This window comes from Choloepus didactylus, chromosome 16, assembly GCF_015220235.1.
Source record: "Choloepus didactylus isolate mChoDid1 chromosome 16, mChoDid1.pri, whole genome shotgun sequence".
Classification (NCBI taxonomy): Eukaryota; Metazoa; Chordata; class Mammalia; order Pilosa; family Megalonychidae; genus Choloepus; species Choloepus didactylus.
In genome coordinates this window covers 18,425,383-18,433,635 of record NC_051322.1, presented here as the reverse complement: position 1 = coordinate 18,433,635, position 8,253 = coordinate 18,425,383, and the positions used below count along the sequence as shown (strand labels likewise).

Here is an 8,253-nt window from a genome sequence, read left to right as displayed (position 1 = left end):
TATAGTTGTTTCAGCAAAATTCTTGCAAAGATGATCTCTTTCTCACTGAACTGCCATGGCATCTTGCTCAAAAATCAGTTAACCAAAAACTGGAAATTTCCAAACACAATGAAAGCATGAGATACTCAAGAGTTCGGTTCCCCCACAAAATCTTTGAACAACTAGCAAAAACTGGTAGAGCCATCTTCCTCAGAGACCATAAAGACAGTTAGAGGGTTCCAGTAACATGGCAAGCACCATTTCAAGAAAACACAGTTTAAAAATGGTAGGAGAGGAAGATGGCAGAGTGGGTGAGGCAGAACAGGCTTTTCCTCCATGAAGGAAACTAGAAAGAGGATGGAGAAAGCCCGGGACCACAGTTTTGGGGTGTGAGCAGCCATTGAGGGACCCCTATAGCATGTGGTAGGGATGTGGATGGAAAGGCAGAGGCACTGCACCTTGAGGGACAGGGTGAGTAGTTCCGCCAGGAGCGCCTCCAGGGCCAGCAGCAGCAAGATGGCCTCTAGGCAAGGAAGTGAGCAGTAGCTCTCCACTTAACAATTAGCTGGGGAGAAAATACTCCACAGCCACACAGCCAGGAGCGCCCACGAGGGAGCCCAGGAAGCAGCAGATGACCACTGATGATATTTACTCTTCCCCCATGGAAGTCCGGGGTATGCATGGGCAAGAAGTGGGGATAGGAGAAGGTGTCACACGGAAGCACCAGGAGCCCATCCCATACCCGCAGAGGCATATGGGCTCATGGTAGGCAGGGAGTGGGACAAGTTGGAGCTGGAAGGTGCCCTTGAGCAAATTCCCTGCCAAACTGCAGGGCCCACATCGCATCCAGGGCACGGAGACCCCAGAGCACACAGAGAACTGGTGTACTGATTGGTTTCCCACCTGGTTTGGACCCCACCCAGCACACAGGTGAAGTTGGAGGAAAGTTGGCTTGAGAGTAAGAGGTGGCTCAAGATCATCACCTGCTAGTAGGACACGGAAAGTTCACTCCAGCAGGCTGTAGCTCTGCCAAATTATATATAAATGCTCAAATAATCCTGAACTTCACAAAATAATCCCTTTGGAAGGGAAAGGAGCCTCGAATTGCCAAAAACAACCTAAAACAGAAGAACTTAGTGGGAGGACTTACCCTTCCAGACTTTGAAGCCTACTATAAAGCCACACTGGTCAAAACAGCATGGTTATTGGCACAAAGATAGACATATTGATCAACGGAATCAAATTAAGAGTTCAGAAATAGATCCCCAGATCTATGGTCAACTGATTTTTGATAGGGCCCCCAAATCCAGTGAACTAGTGCACATCAGTCTTTTCAACAAATGAGGCTGGGAGAACTGGATATTCATAAACAAAAGAATGAAGGAGGATCCCTGCTTCACACCCTATATAACAATTAACTCAAAGTGGATCAAAGACTTCAATATAAGAGCCAGCACAATAAAATTCTTAGAAGATAATACGAGGAAACATCTTCAAGACTTAGTAATAGGAGGTAGCTTCTTACACCTTACACCAAAGCAAAAGCAACAAAAGAAAAAAAAATAGATAAACGGGAATTCCTCAAAATCAAAAGCTTCTGTGCCCAAAAGACTTTGTCAAAAAGGTGAAGAGACAACCAACCCATTGGGAGAAAATAGTGGGAACCATATATTTGTTAAGAGACTGATCTCCTGAATATAAAAAGAAACCCTACAACTCAACAATAGTACAAACAGCCCAACTATAAAACGGACAAAAGATATGAAATCGCATGTTTCTGAAGAGGAAATACAAATGGCTAAAAAGCACACAAAAAAATGCTCATCTTCACTGGCTGATTATCATGGACAGAACATATACTATGTGAAATTAGGAACCCCCCTACTTTATAAGTCAAGCCCTGTATCTTGAGGCGTGCTCTTGTGAAACTTACAGTTGTAAAGGGGAAGCTAAGCCCACTTATAATTATGCCTAGGAGTCACCTCCAGAGAACCTCTTTTGTTGCTCAAACGTGGACTTTCCCTCTCTCTAAGCCCAACTCTGTAAATAAATTCATCACCCTCCCCCTCAATGTGAGACAGGACCCACCAGGGGAGTGAATCTCCCTGGTGATGTGGGACATGGATTGCAGGAATGAGCCTGACCCTGGCATCAAGGGGTGAAGAGTGGCTTTTTGACCAAAAGGGAGAAAAGACAGGCAATAAAATAAGGTTTCAGTGGCTAAGAGGTTTCAAACAGATTCAAGAGGCTGTCCTGGAGGTTACTCCTAAGCAAGCTTATGCTAGATAAGCCAAATGGCTAAGTATGACAAGCCCAAGTCAACAGTAGTCCTGAAAACCCTAAAGTCCCCATCTGAGACTCTATAAAAAGTTTCACTCACCAAGTTTAGTCTTCAGAAACTTAAATCCTCCAGAGAGCTCCTATGTCAGCTAAGTCCCCAAACCCAGAGGCAACAGCCTTTTCAAGAACATCAACCAGATGCATCCCCTTTTCCCATAATGTCAACACCCTTTTTCAACATTAACAAGTTAGAATGGTCACTGCCTAGACATCCCTGAAAATCTGGAAAGTGATTAAACTAGACGAAGGAGTAGCAACAGACAGGACAGAATTTAACAAATGATTATGAATACTGAATCTCATGTAATTTTCTTTTTCTTAGTTGCTGGGTATTAGAATAGCTAGAAGGAAAAAACTGAAATTGTCAAAGTGTAACAATTTGTTAAATTGTAATTTTAAAGTTATCACCTTTTCGTATATGTTATATTTCACAATAGGGAAACAACTGAAACTATGGTACCATAACGCCTAACATTCCTTGAAATTTCCTATATAACTACTTGTTAAATTGTACTTTGAAAGTTACCACATTTTTTGCATATGTTATATTTCACAATAAGGAATTACCTGAAACTGTGGAACTGTAAACCATAACATTCTTTGAAATTTGCTCTCTAACTACTTGTTAAATTGCACTTGGAAAGTTATCACTTCTATGTATATATGTTATATTCCACAATTAAAACAAATGATTTTTAAAAAAAAGGGGGGGTAGGAGAATGTCCTTCCCCATCCCCACCCCAGTGCAGTGTGGAGCCTGCCTGCATTCACACCCCAATCCTGAGGGAGCAGCGTAACCCTATGTGCATACTGGGATGCCTGTATATCGGTGCCAATCTATCCGGTAGCAGTCTGAAAGACGGAACCAGGACACTTGTCCTTGGCTCACCTTCCCAGAACCTGCTATAGGAAGAAGGAGCCTGCAGATGGCTAAAGTTTAAGTATAAACACATCGAAGTAGCCTGGGCAGAGGATTATCAGCTTCAAGACATACAATACAGCACCAGAGAGAGAAGGAACATTTCAAAAGGAGTAGAGGAGACATTCCCAGTTCTGTAAACAGGAGAATTCCTAAGGCCATAAGCTCATGCCAAAGAATGAGGAGTCATTCTCTTTCCCACTCTCTTACCTCCATACTGCATCGAACAACCTTGTCTACTTATGTTTCTTGAATCCATCCATCCAAGATTCAAGTCTAAGGTACCATCTAGTCTAAGGTACCATCATCTCTCACCTGAATGACTGCAATATACTAATATCCACATATCTCCTCTGGCCCCTCTCTGATCTATTTCCAGCATTGTAGTAAGAGTATTGCTTTTTTTTTTATGTTGTTGTGTTTGCTTTTTCTAAAAATGTAAATCTAATCATCTCACCGCAACCCTTGTATAAAACTTCAATGGCTCTCCCTCTGACCCAATATCCCATCTCAATCAAGACCAAAATCCTTAATACGACTAACAAGGTCTTGCATGGACTGGCCTCTGCCCACCTTCCCAGCCTTTTCTTAAAGCATTCCCCTTGCTTGATGGCATCTTGCCACATCGGCTTTCTTTCATTTCTTAAAGTATCCCACACCCCTCCTGCTACAAGAACTTCATAGGTACAATTCCTCTCTGTAGATGCTCTCCCAAACTATACTCCACTCTCTCTCACACTACTGACTCCTAACATCTCCTTGAGCTTTCAACCATCACTTCCTCAGGTTGTGGAAGCTAGAAACCAAAACTTCAGTTTGTAATTACATAGGTATGTCTTTGACAATTTGGATTAATGCCTGTCTCTGTTGCTTCACCATAATTCCAGTCAGGATTTGTATCCTTTTTCTCCTGTCATTACCTCTCCAGCATCTATCAGTCCTAAACACTCATTAAAGACAAATGTTTGCTGAATAAAAACTATTTAAAACCATCATTTCTAAGGCACATGCAATAAGTACCTATAGCCACTAGAGGCTGCCTTGCCCTTTCTTTTTTGTTTCTCTAACATGAAAGATCTGTGAAGATTCAGGATACTTCACGGTAAAAAACTTTTATGATTAAGTGATTATAGTCATTTAGTATACATAAAATTGCAGTGATTCCCAAATATCAACATTCACATACTACTTATTATTACGAAGCACATGTATATTAAGCAATACTATTTCTTAATATTTTTCTTTAAAGATAATGACATTTTAATTCAGATTTAACAGGAAAACTTTGATTATTTACAATCAACAACAAAAAAAAAAACTCCAAAATAAAAGTACAACCATTAAAATTTTAAAAGACACAATATATGCAACAATAAAAATTATCTCACATAAACCTGTGGAATGTATACCTCACACTGAGAAACACTAAAATATTAGATACTTATTAAAACTTAAAGTCAATCAAAAACATACATCTGAAATATTACTTGTGGTTATTTTAGGAGTATTAAAGTCAAAAATATTTTTTTCAATCAATGAAATATTGGGAATACTTGACAATATTCAAGCCATCTTTTAAGTTTTCATCACTATATAAATTTAAATCACTGTACATATTATTCAACTAAAACCTTAACTGTAAAAGCCTAGCTATTGCAAATCTTCCTAAATGGAAAGAAAAATTTCCAACAATATTAACAATAAATTATAAGTAGAGATCAGCAATTAGTAATTCCAGAGGTGATACTTTTTAAGTATTTTTGGTTGATAACCCTTTATGCGTTGTGTAAAACAAAGGTACTTTAATGGAAAGACTGGCTAGTTGATTCGTTGTAGACTGGGAAGGTCACATAGGCTTCTAGCAAAATAAAAAGCTTCATTCAAATTTAAATTTTATTTTTGAGTCTGGATAAACTGAAAACATACTCAACCCTTAGCGTACTTTTACATGTAAATCAATAACCTGACTTAAAGCTATATGAATGTTAGTTTTTAGTTTTATTTCTCCACAGAGTTAAAGGAGATACTTAACTGCTACAATATAATATGTAACTTAATTGATATTCGGGACTAAAGCTACCTATTTATTTTGGTGCTTATCGGCAAATGCAAATAAGAGAGGAAAACTAAAATCTGCAAAAGCGGCAATTCCATGTGTGTGCGTGAAGAAAATAGAAGCTATCAAGAAAAGCAACCAAATACTTTTGACTAGCATCCTCTTAACCACCCCGGGTTGTAACTGAGGGATAAACCCTTAACTTCCAAGGAGGATAACGCTTGAGAAAGGAAACCAAAACTCTCTCTAAAGCATCCAACTACTAAAATAATTAAATCTGATAATTAGTATCTGCTTATTTTACAAATATTATATCATATTATATATATATTACATATATATATATATTATATATATATAATATATATATATATATAAAATAATCTGATAAACCTTGGTTCCAGCCTAAATCAATTCGTCAGAAAAGGTGCAGGGATTCGTAGGAAAAGAATGTCTTTGGACCTAAGGACAGATGACTTTAGTTCCTCTCATGAAATACTTATTGCTGGGGTTGACTTGCCCAGGTCGTCCAAAGTCTCTAGGCTGCAGCTGACTTTCCTCTCTAGTGATAGGCTGCATTCGATATTTTCAAGGGCCCCTGTTGTGCGAATTGTGTATTAAATCCTAAGTGTTTATGGAGCACCTAATAGTTTGCAGGCCAAGTCGAGGCTACCCGGGTATTCACAGACCAAGGACAAGCCAAACCTCAGGGCTCCATTTTCCTCGCTGTGCCCCCGCCAGCTCCCATCCCCACCTTATTACAGGGCTGACCCCGGGGCGGCAAGGCCTCTAGGGCGTCAGCCACATGGCTGAGAAAGGAAGGAAGAGGAAGACAGCCAGGTTCTGTGTACTACGCCGGGCACTTGCTCCACGGGCGGAGAAAATGTCATCAGAACACAGTGAACAGCGAGAAAAAGCGAAGCGCCGGAGAGCAGCAGCGCGCCCGCGAGGTCAGTTTCGCACCGCCTCACCTCAGCGCACCGCTCCTTGGACGCTACTTGGGGCTTATCCGGGCCAGGCCCGATCTCGGAAATAAGACTTTCTGAGCGCGGGAAGGGGGGACACAGCGTCTCTAAAGCTCTGGGTAAAGGCTCCCCAATGCCCCCAAAACGAACGCCAAGGGGGTATCCCGAAGCGACCACAACCACCGAACGCCCTCAAACACCTACCGCGTCTGCCAGAGTTCTCGCGATAACTCTAGGGCCACACCCTCCTCATCTCCACGTCCCTCTCCCCTCCACCGGCCAATCCTTGAAGAGTTGCGGCGGAGCTTTGCCTTTGAGCCTGGAGCGGGGCTTTCAATCCTGGTTCTCTAGCGCTGGGAACCTGCGGGGCGGAGGAGCCACTCGGACGGCGGTGGGCGAGGCTGGGGTTAGACACGTGCTATCTGTCGCAAGACCCCGGAGACGGCAGAGGTTTCGGGTGCTGCTGTTTCAGAACCTTCTACCTCCCGAGCCCACGCCTGGTCTCCGGGTGAGGGGCGGGATGGGCCCGAGTGGGCCTGTGGAGGCGCGCAGGGTCCTCTGTGGTGAAAGAGGGATTCGAGTTGCGGCCTGTCGGGCCCAATTAGGGAGGCGCCCACACTCCTGAGAGGATAAGATGGCAGCTGGAGATAGTGGCTTTACTGGCGGCGGCATGAATCTTTTCCTCAGCGATTCCGACGAGGACCACGAAGAGGTAGCGAGGAGCGGCGGTCAGGACTTCGGCCGGGTCTCGGGGGTGGCCTAGATCCCGGCTCCGCGGGTTCGCTCTCGCCGGCGGATCCCGTGGTCCTGGGGAGCGGTGCGCGGCCGGGCTCCCTGGGGAGACAGCGGCGCCGAGAAACAGCGGGGACACCCGGCCCGATGGTCAGTTGATGCGGTCAGCGCTTGCTGACCGCCCTGGAGCTGCACACCGAGCTGCTGGGGAGCCGCCGCGAACTGCCTCGGCTGCGCGACTACTTCACCAACCCAGGCAACCTCGAGAGGCAGAGCTGGAACCCGCCTAGGATGGGAGCGCGGGGGGTCCTGCAGCAGTTATGCACTTCAGCCTGAAGAATGTTATAGTTAGAAATTGTGTCTAATCCTCCAGATCGTTGATTTCATACTTTAAACATTCAGCTCCTTGAAATTGACCTAGGATTATGGAATCAACACTGGCCTGGACCTGAAAGACTGGCTCCTAGTCCAAGCTCTGCCACTACCTACCCGGGAAAACTTGGGTAAGTCACCTCACATCTCCCGACCTCAGCTGCAGAAGCAATGGGTTGGACTGTATGATATCTTTGGCCCCTTTCAACCCTCCTGGGCTCTTAGTCAAATACCTCAAGCAGGTGTGTTTTCGGTACTATGGCTAGGCAATATTTTAAAACACCTACAAACATTTATCTACTGAAGCTTTAGCTAATTTTAAGTATCACTTTGGGTGACTTTCTAGTGATGTGGTTTAGTAGTTACAACTACTCCCAAAACTAGTACTAAGACTTGATAAATATTTATGGTGTCACATGTGATTTCTTTCAAGATAAGTCATAACTTTGGTTTAGGGTGCCGTCATTGCCCTCCCGCCCCCCCCCAACCCCTCGGGGGGCACATGTACCTTTGGGTATAATGGGAAGCTGTATGAATGGGGGCCACATGGTTGCAGGTGCTATGAAACATCGGTGAGAAGAGCTGCCAGCTAAAGGGAAAAAATAAAAGTGGAGAATGCTTTACTAATGTTTTTCCACAAACAATTACTTTCATGTTTGAAAAACATAAGCAAAAGGAAATGCCTTAATTCCAGAAAACTTGTAAATTCAGAATTCCAAATAGGATTTTCCTTATACAGGAGCAGAAATGCTATACATTAATATCTTTCTTTTTAAAACAAAATTTTTTGACTGTATGGCATAATCATCCATTTCAATTAGAGTCTAAAAGGAGAATGAGAAATGGGACACATAGGTTGAATGACAGTCTCAGCAACATCACATGAGATA

At 43.2% G+C, this 8,253-nt stretch overlaps 1 long non-coding RNA gene across 1 annotated transcript in view; it reads left to right on the top strand.

The window, feature by feature from the left end:
• The first annotated feature begins 6,452 nt into the window (after positions 1-6,452).
• LOC119511116 overlaps positions 6,453-8,253 on the top strand; it is a 35,672-nt gene continuing 33,871 nt past the window's right edge. The window contains exon 1 of the long non-coding RNA XR_005212154.1: positions 6,453-7,494. This is a non-coding gene — a long non-coding RNA (uncharacterized LOC119511116). The remainder of the gene's footprint in view (positions 7,495-8,253) is intronic.